Raw genomic sequence first — 8,092 nt, forward strand, 5'->3', positions numbered from 1 at the left:
TAATTTCTAGTCGGCAACATATTTTGGGCTCCCTTTAATAAACATAACCTGTATTAGTACATAATCCTATGTGTATTGTTTTGATTACAATGTAAAGAATTACTAGTTATGTATAGTTATTTGTATTTCTCACTGTTTATCACCGGCGTCTGTACAGCATCAACAGGGGTCGACATTGCTGTTTACGTGTGTGTGACATCAGAACTCTAACTGGGAGTACAACAATCTGGTACGAGTTTCCGAGTAGTAAGTTACGGGTTTGACTGCCGTTCCAGGTAACTTTCACGGGTAGAAGGTTGAGAAAACAGAAGTTACGGGTTGCCTGGAACGCAGTCAGGGTCTGAGTGGGATTTGTGGGGGTTGTGGAGACCCAACTAAAACTCAGACCCTGACACAAATACATTACGCCACTGCTCAGGCGCCCCATAAACGAACATGGGGAAACGATTGGCTGTGTGTGTGTATGTGTGTGTGTGCGTGTGTCACTTTAATTGAGGTTTTTAGTCAGTGGAATGAATTTTGGAGAAGTCACCACAGCTGAGAAAAGGGAGGTATTTTGGCCAGGAGATGGTGCAGTGTATAGGAAACCGCAACATCTCAATTGGCCCACTATAGTCTTTTGGTGGATTTGGTCTGCCGGGATTTATGATGATATTGTCTTACTTTTGCATTCTGTCTTCATGATATTACACTACTACAAATAGTAGATTTGATAGTATGGTCTGTTCTTATTTTAATATAATACAGCATCAATAACATGTACCCGTCTAAGCCTGCATTTGCAGCCTTTTTGCATTGTTTCAAAAATTAGTGGAATAAACCATATGTAAACTATCTATAAACTACTATAAACTATCTGGCATGACCAGATAGTTCATAAATATTTTAAATAACAGAAAACAACAAAATGGTGGTAGGTAGTACATCTGATTTCATATACTACTTTCGTTAAAAGTATATTTTTTTCAGGGATCTGGGTTATGTGACAAGTAGCTCTCACCTGAGACCATTGTGACAAACATGCAGGGCGCCAAAAACCAAAGTTACTGTTGCACTAGACATCTTTCCATGCCAACGTTGCAATAAAGGTTGCCTAAATGCCATATATATATATATATATATATATATATATATATATATATACTGTATATATATATATATGTATATATATATATGTATATATTTGCTGTGAGCTTACTAACTGATTAAGCGTTTTGTGTTGATTTGGATTTTGTTTAAACGGCGAAGTGGAGAGGCCTCGTCCACCTGCGTGGAGCTGGCTGGTGAAGGTGACGGGCGTAGAGATCCACCGGGACCCTTTTTGGGGATCTACTGATCTCTGTGGATTATTTATTTTTTGTTTAAGTGGATTACGGCAAAATACGGATCTTTTTTTCTTAACGTTTTATAGTGCGATTGCGCTTTGTTTCTGCGTTTGAAGAGACATCTCAACAGACTGTAGGTCCAACACTGATTGTTTAATGTTACATTGCTACATTTTAAATGAATTTAAGTGCAGGCTCATTCTGCCAAGACAGCTGTGATTGGAGTTCATAAGGGCAAATTGTTACATTTAAATTGGTACAATGTAATTTAAAATCTGCTTTAAAAATACACATATGCTCGTGCTGTGTTTCCCAAGTGGTAGGACAGGTCTCAGCTGCTACAATGAAGAGCCCCCCCTCTGTTAGAATGTCAAAAACCACCTATGATCAATAATCTCCTCCATAAAAAAAAAGTTCTTCCAGTCTGTGTGCCACAAATTGGCTTATGCTTGAGCACAGAATGGAAATGCAGCAGTATTTTCAGTCCACTGGATTTCCAGCAGGCTCACACAGGAGTGCACCGTGGCGCGCGTCTGGAGATTGGCTTGGAGTGTTTCCAGTTGTGACTATACCACAAACTGGAATCTCCTGCTCAATTCACGTCTGTTAAAAGCTGCCCACGCTGTGAACACACCCTCGATTTTGCCCAATCAGTGTGCTGCAGTGGACCAGAGTGCGTCACTGCTGCCTTCTGGTGCTGCATTCAAGTCATATGGGAAAAACTGCTGGAGGTCTTCAAACCGAGACTAACGACCTGAAGGGATTCAAGCATTAGCAATAGTTATTAAGACACTTTAATATTCCTCTTATTGGTATTTTTTTCTAGCATTTTAAGGCACGCAGCAGACATTAGTGAGTTATTAGTGTTTCACGACTGGGTTTCACTTAATTAGTAAAACTCCAAATTAATCCTTTCTCTGTATTAAACTTCAGTTATCATTTTTGACAGAAACAAATCACTCAAGGTCCACTTACTAGATTTTTTTCAGAATCACAATCATATGCCACAGTCTTTCTTCAGTGGATGGAGAAATCTGATCTTGGGCACATCTCAACATATCTCCATGACAACAGAGCAACCCACTAAGGAACAGCTGATAAGTGGACCTTGAGTTTTATTTTGTCAAGCTACAATTTCCTAAATCAAAAAATGGAACAGTCATGCTTTACACTCAGCATATTGTACTTTGCTACAACATTTAAATTCAGTTAAAGGTAACCGGTGTAGTTTTTGACCACTAGTGCTAAAGAGCGTTGTTTCCACGAGTGGGTTTGTGCCATGCACCAATGTGCCAAGAGACCGCTGTATTGGGTAAGGGAGCCATGACACCTGTTTGCTTATTAAACCATTTTAATACTGCTCTTCTCCCAGTAAGGTGGCCCAATCATAGCATATAAAAACAATATGTCTTATTTGCTCACAAGAAAACTCCACAGGGCACCTTTAAAGCTGCTGTACTCGATGCAATAAAAAGTGGTCTGGGATTTTCTCCACACAGGTCTCTCAGACCGTTCCCCAACTCATCTAATACTGACGCTTGCTAAACACATTTCAGAAAACATAACAACAAAAGAGAAAACAAAATGGCATTCGGTGAGACTCAAACCAGAAAAGATAGATACCTATTGGACAATGATTTCTTCTTGTTGTCTAGAAATCTGTCAATGAAATTACGTCTTCTTTTGGATTTCCAGTAGACTGGAAACCTTGTAGCACACTGCTGCAAGTTGTGATGGTAAGATTAAATAAAACGGTATCTATCCCGTGGGAAAGCAGAAACTGCTGTGCAGCAGTTGCAATACAAAGTGGGACCAAGCTCGTATAAGTGCACTGCACCATCGGTTTAATATTTTGCATCCTCAGTTGAAATCTGAATAATAAATGCCAGCACAAGGTGGTTAGGCACACGGACTGTGTGGGCGTGTCCATGCAGACATTTTATTTTGGTTCATGTGCAACGTGCAAAAGGGCTGGTCAAAGGTGAATGTAGATCAGCGGGTGTGGTGATTATTAAATACTCTCTGTCACATTACTGGTCTCATAGCTCTGAAACAGCTGAGACATGATTACATGATGTACGTATAAATATATACATACATATGTAGACATTTCCTGATATATGTACAGCATTTCCCCTCAGGATAAATAACATTTTGTCTTATCTTGTCATCCCAGCCTGTGAGAGGTGGCTAGCTATGTGCTGCAAGGCATCTGCCAGAAAGAGGAAGAAGGACTTTGGTTTGTCGCAGATTGTAAGACATCCAATCAGCAAGGAGGAATCGCTGTCCAATACGTTGTGTTTTGTGAAATGGTTTCTGCTAGGTCATTGCTCTTTGCCCCACGGCCACCGTACCTTCAGCCTCCAAACACTTGCCGTGTCATGTGTTGAGGTCACTTGGACATTTGAACACAACGCAGAGCTTTTGCTGCCTGTAATGACAACTAAGTTGCATCCTGAGCGTGAGGACTGTCGTGGTTTGGTTGTCTCGGATGGTTGCGTGACAGTTAAAGTGATATGTTTATATATATTTTAATATTTAATCTGTCTTCTGTCAGAGGCATTAAGAATCTGTTTCATGTTTATTTCGTGTAAAAAACATTTGCCTCCTTTGGCTGACACTGTCCAGAAAATAGACAAGTATGCTTTGACAGGAGTAACGTTCATTCACTTTGACTGCTGTACTGTAAACATACAAAAAGCAGACATGTGTTCTGAGTTGGGACCCCTGGGGTGCTGGCAAGTGATCAACCAATGAAACCACAACAGAGAGGCCAGGCTGGGGTGTGTGTGTGTGTCTGAGTATGTATATTTTTGTGTGATTGGGGGGTTGCTTCACTGGGAGGGAGGCTTCTGTAACAGCATTAATGGTACTAGTTTACAGACTCCTTATAGTGCTTTATGGGCAGCATGTGCGTGTAATTCGGCTAAAAGTTCAGGTTCAGTTGTGGAAAGCGGCTGGACAATAACTCCTGAGTGACCCCACAGAGACTTCAATAAAAAACTTGAGTGACACTAGGGAAATGTTCACATTGTAGGTAAAAGCAGCCCCCATCTGATATTTCCCCCTCAAATCGTTTGATTATACGTGACCATACATCTCTCTTTGTGGTCCTTGATCTAATACATACCTCAGAGTGGTAATTGTGACTTGGGAACAGCTGTAATTGAGGTGTTTGACTGCATAATTATTTTTGAAAAGAAATGTAAAATGTTGCCTCTGTGCGAAAAAACAACAAAAATAAAGTTTAAAGTGGTGTAACCGGTGCAAAAAGTGATGAGTAAACAACGCAAGGTGAAGAGGAATGGTTTGATATGTAGGGAAAACGAAGAACTGTTTGATACCACTCTCTTGTCTGCCTTAAAAGGAAGCCAGAAGCTGGTTAGCTTAGCTTAGCTTGGCGCAAAGGCTGAAGTACATCCATGCTGAAAACATGGAGAAACAGTTAGCCTGGCTCTGTCCAAAAGTAACAAAATCCACATTCTACCCTACTAAAAGCTCACTAATTATTTTGTATATTATTTATCTAATCTGTATAAAAAGTTTAAAAACTCCAGGTTGCGGTTTTACCAGCCTTGTGCTAAGCTAATTGACTGTTAGCTGTAGCTTCATATTTATCATACACAGACATGAGAGTGGTATTGATTGTTTCTTCAATTCATGTAGAATTATTCCTTTAAACTAGCAGTTTTTGCACTGAGCACAACTGTAATTTCTGCAAAACAACTTGTCACTTAAGAATGCCAGGTGTTTATTTATTATATAAATGTTGTTGTTTGGCATTCAAGGTTTAGTTCAGGCTGATACAGGCCGTAGCCATAAAAACATCATGTGAACAGCAGTAAATCAAAGCCGAGCAGTCCCGCAGTGTGCATGAGAAGAAAACAGTGAGATATCAAATACCAGAGTTTTTGAGGAACCTGAAGATGATATTTTACTTTTTAAATTTGGCTCAGTTTATGTCTGTGTGCATGTTGTGTGGGTGAACATGTTGATGGCTTTGGTTGGAAACCTTGCATGTCCTCAAAGTTGACTTTGTGAGAGAGAATCTGTCTCAACTCCCTAGGGAGCACGTTAACTTGATGTTTTGCACTGCCTGTGTGCGTACCACAACAGAAAAACACGTCATTTTGTAACATTGAGCTGCTAAATCTTTCTCTCTCTCGCTCTCTCTCTTTCCCCCATTAATCCACTCTTTGGTGTGTTAGCTCACCTGACTCGTGAAAAGAGAGGTTTTACTGGCCCAGCTCAGCAGGCAAACTCTGGGCTCTGATACCAACCGGTATGAAAGCGCCACATCTCAGACCCTCACTTAACTTGCCTCAAACAATGTGCTATTATAGAGTTTTTCTCTGTATGGGTTATACTGCTAGAGCGCTGGCAGATTACAAAGTGTTCCGTCTCATTACTGTCCATATAAGCCTGCAGTCCTTGCCAGCACAAAGGAGTGATTGAGTGATAAGGGGAAAGAGATGGCCCGTAGATGCCCATGAGAGCCCTCACCTTGGCTGTTCTGGCCTCGATGAGGGCAGAGGTGATGTCATCATGGCTAGAGACACAGGGGTCGACCCCTCTGATAGGTGGGCATGCTGGGACAAAAGAGAGCAGCTGGGACACAAAGGCCCCATTTATTGAGAGTGAGACATGAGGCCAGAGCGGACTCCGTGGGTGGCACATGGTGTCATAGCTGCTGAAAAGGCCGGTGAGCAATTAATCATCTGATTCAAAAACTGAGCAAAGGGCTTATTATGTATGGTCAGTTTAGACAGCATCGACGGGGAGCCTTTCTGGGTTACACTTCTATTTGATCACACTGATCCGCCAAAATGTCCTTATCCCATAATATTGGCTCCAAGGAGGCTATATTTATCATTATGGTCAGGTCCAACGATTTGTGCAACATAATATGACACACTTACCCCTCATTAGAGATGAAGGGTCCTTTGTGGCAGCCTGACAATCATTAAAACTTCTACCCTGGCTTGGCTTGTTTACTCTGTGGTAATTACCAGGTGATTGTGTAGCCTGTGACCCACATTCAGAGTCAGGTCAGCCAAGACATGGGGGATAATTGACAATATTCAGAGAAGTGCACGTAGAGAAAGAGTGTTAGAGTGGATAGTCATTTGTTCCTGCCTCATTAGACTGTGTTAGAAGACAAGCTGGCTCACAGTATTCCTGAAGTGGAACAATACCTCTTTCCACTGTAAGACCAAAATGTGGGCTCTGGTGTGTAAATGTGTTTGAGAGTGGATATGGCAGCCTCATTCATCCATCTATGCATTCATTTATTCACTTGATGGTAATATGGAAAATAAGTGAATAAACTTACTGTGTATATGCCTTCAAGTTGAGCTCATTTGACCCGATATAGCCTCTGAAGCATTTTTGGACCACATGGCTCCTCAGCTCCACCCATTTCACCTGTCCAAGTGAGTACAACACTCCTGGCAGCACTCCTACCATGATGGAAACAAGTGACTGACTGCCTCTGTAAAACAAACAAAAACACACACACACACTCACACACACACTGTCACTCTCTCGCTCTCTCTCTGCCCCCCATCTTAAATCATTTAACATATATTTTAGTGGTCTAGGGACAATTTCTATCATCATATAAAAAGTAAGCCCCCCACCGTTCCCTGGCTGCAGCCTTGCTTTTAATGAATGTATGAATATGTTTTTGCAAATCTGCTTATGCTATTCAATGTGTTTATTGTGCGATTATCTCCACAAAGCAACACTGGCCACAACACAAGCAATAAAAGCTAATGCTAGACCAACCTGTGAAACACTAATAAGGTGGCATGCCCCCAACATCACTAAGGCTGCCAATGAATTTGGCAGTGCTCTCAAATTTCTGTCACATAAGGCACTGTGAGGTCTCGGCTACGCTATGTGAATCCGGGTCTGAACAAGGTAGACCTCGTGAGTAAAGTTGGAAGCAGACACAACTCTTTAGTTTTTCAAAGAACAACTTGATGAAGCCTAAAAATGTGGGACTCAAAGGACTGTCTGAAAAAAATAGAACCAGTCCTTGCAGGTGAGGGCCTGTAGTGGGAATTGTGAATTAAGCTGAGTAAAATGTTTGATTGATTGCAGCCACATGTAACACTTGTTTTTGATTGCATCATGCACTTCTAAATTGTGAACCAGCTGCTAAAAATGAATAAACCAATAGCATCAATAACTAAATGCAACAATATTCAATTTTCATGTCACCAACTTGGTTTCACGTTGGGGTTATAAGAAGTCAGATTCTGAAGGGAAAATATCCAAACTCTTATTTGTGTCTGTGATTATCCAGCGCTCCTCAGACACATGTTGGACCCTGTAAGCCTATGCATTAATGGGCAATAATAACCCTTTAAAGCAGCTCATTAGAAAAGTGTTATTTGACATGTCTAGATTGGGGAGCAGTTTCTATACTTGCGCCTTGTGTGAAAACACCACTGGTGATAATTTAACAGCCTTATATAAGACTACCTGTCTATAAAGAATAAAGTGTTTTATTGTACTGATGAGGAGTGCCTTTAGCTTTTTTTCCGTTGTTTGGAAGGGACTACTTTTTGATAGCGATATAAATAAATAAAGCACATGATATATTTAGAATAGTTGAGGTTAATTAGCCAGCACTTGAATTAGTGGTTGGGTCCAGATCAAACCAACATGTCACAGATGCTTGTGAACCTCAGTGCCATGAGGTTACAATTCTAGGATGTTTTGGGCTATTTGTTGTTTACGATGTGTGTTCTACAGTTAGG

The sequence above is a fragment of the Etheostoma spectabile genome, chromosome 10, assembly GCF_008692095.1.
Source record: "Etheostoma spectabile isolate EspeVRDwgs_2016 chromosome 10, UIUC_Espe_1.0, whole genome shotgun sequence".
NCBI classification, from domain to species: Eukaryota; Metazoa; Chordata; class Actinopteri; order Perciformes; family Percidae; genus Etheostoma; species Etheostoma spectabile.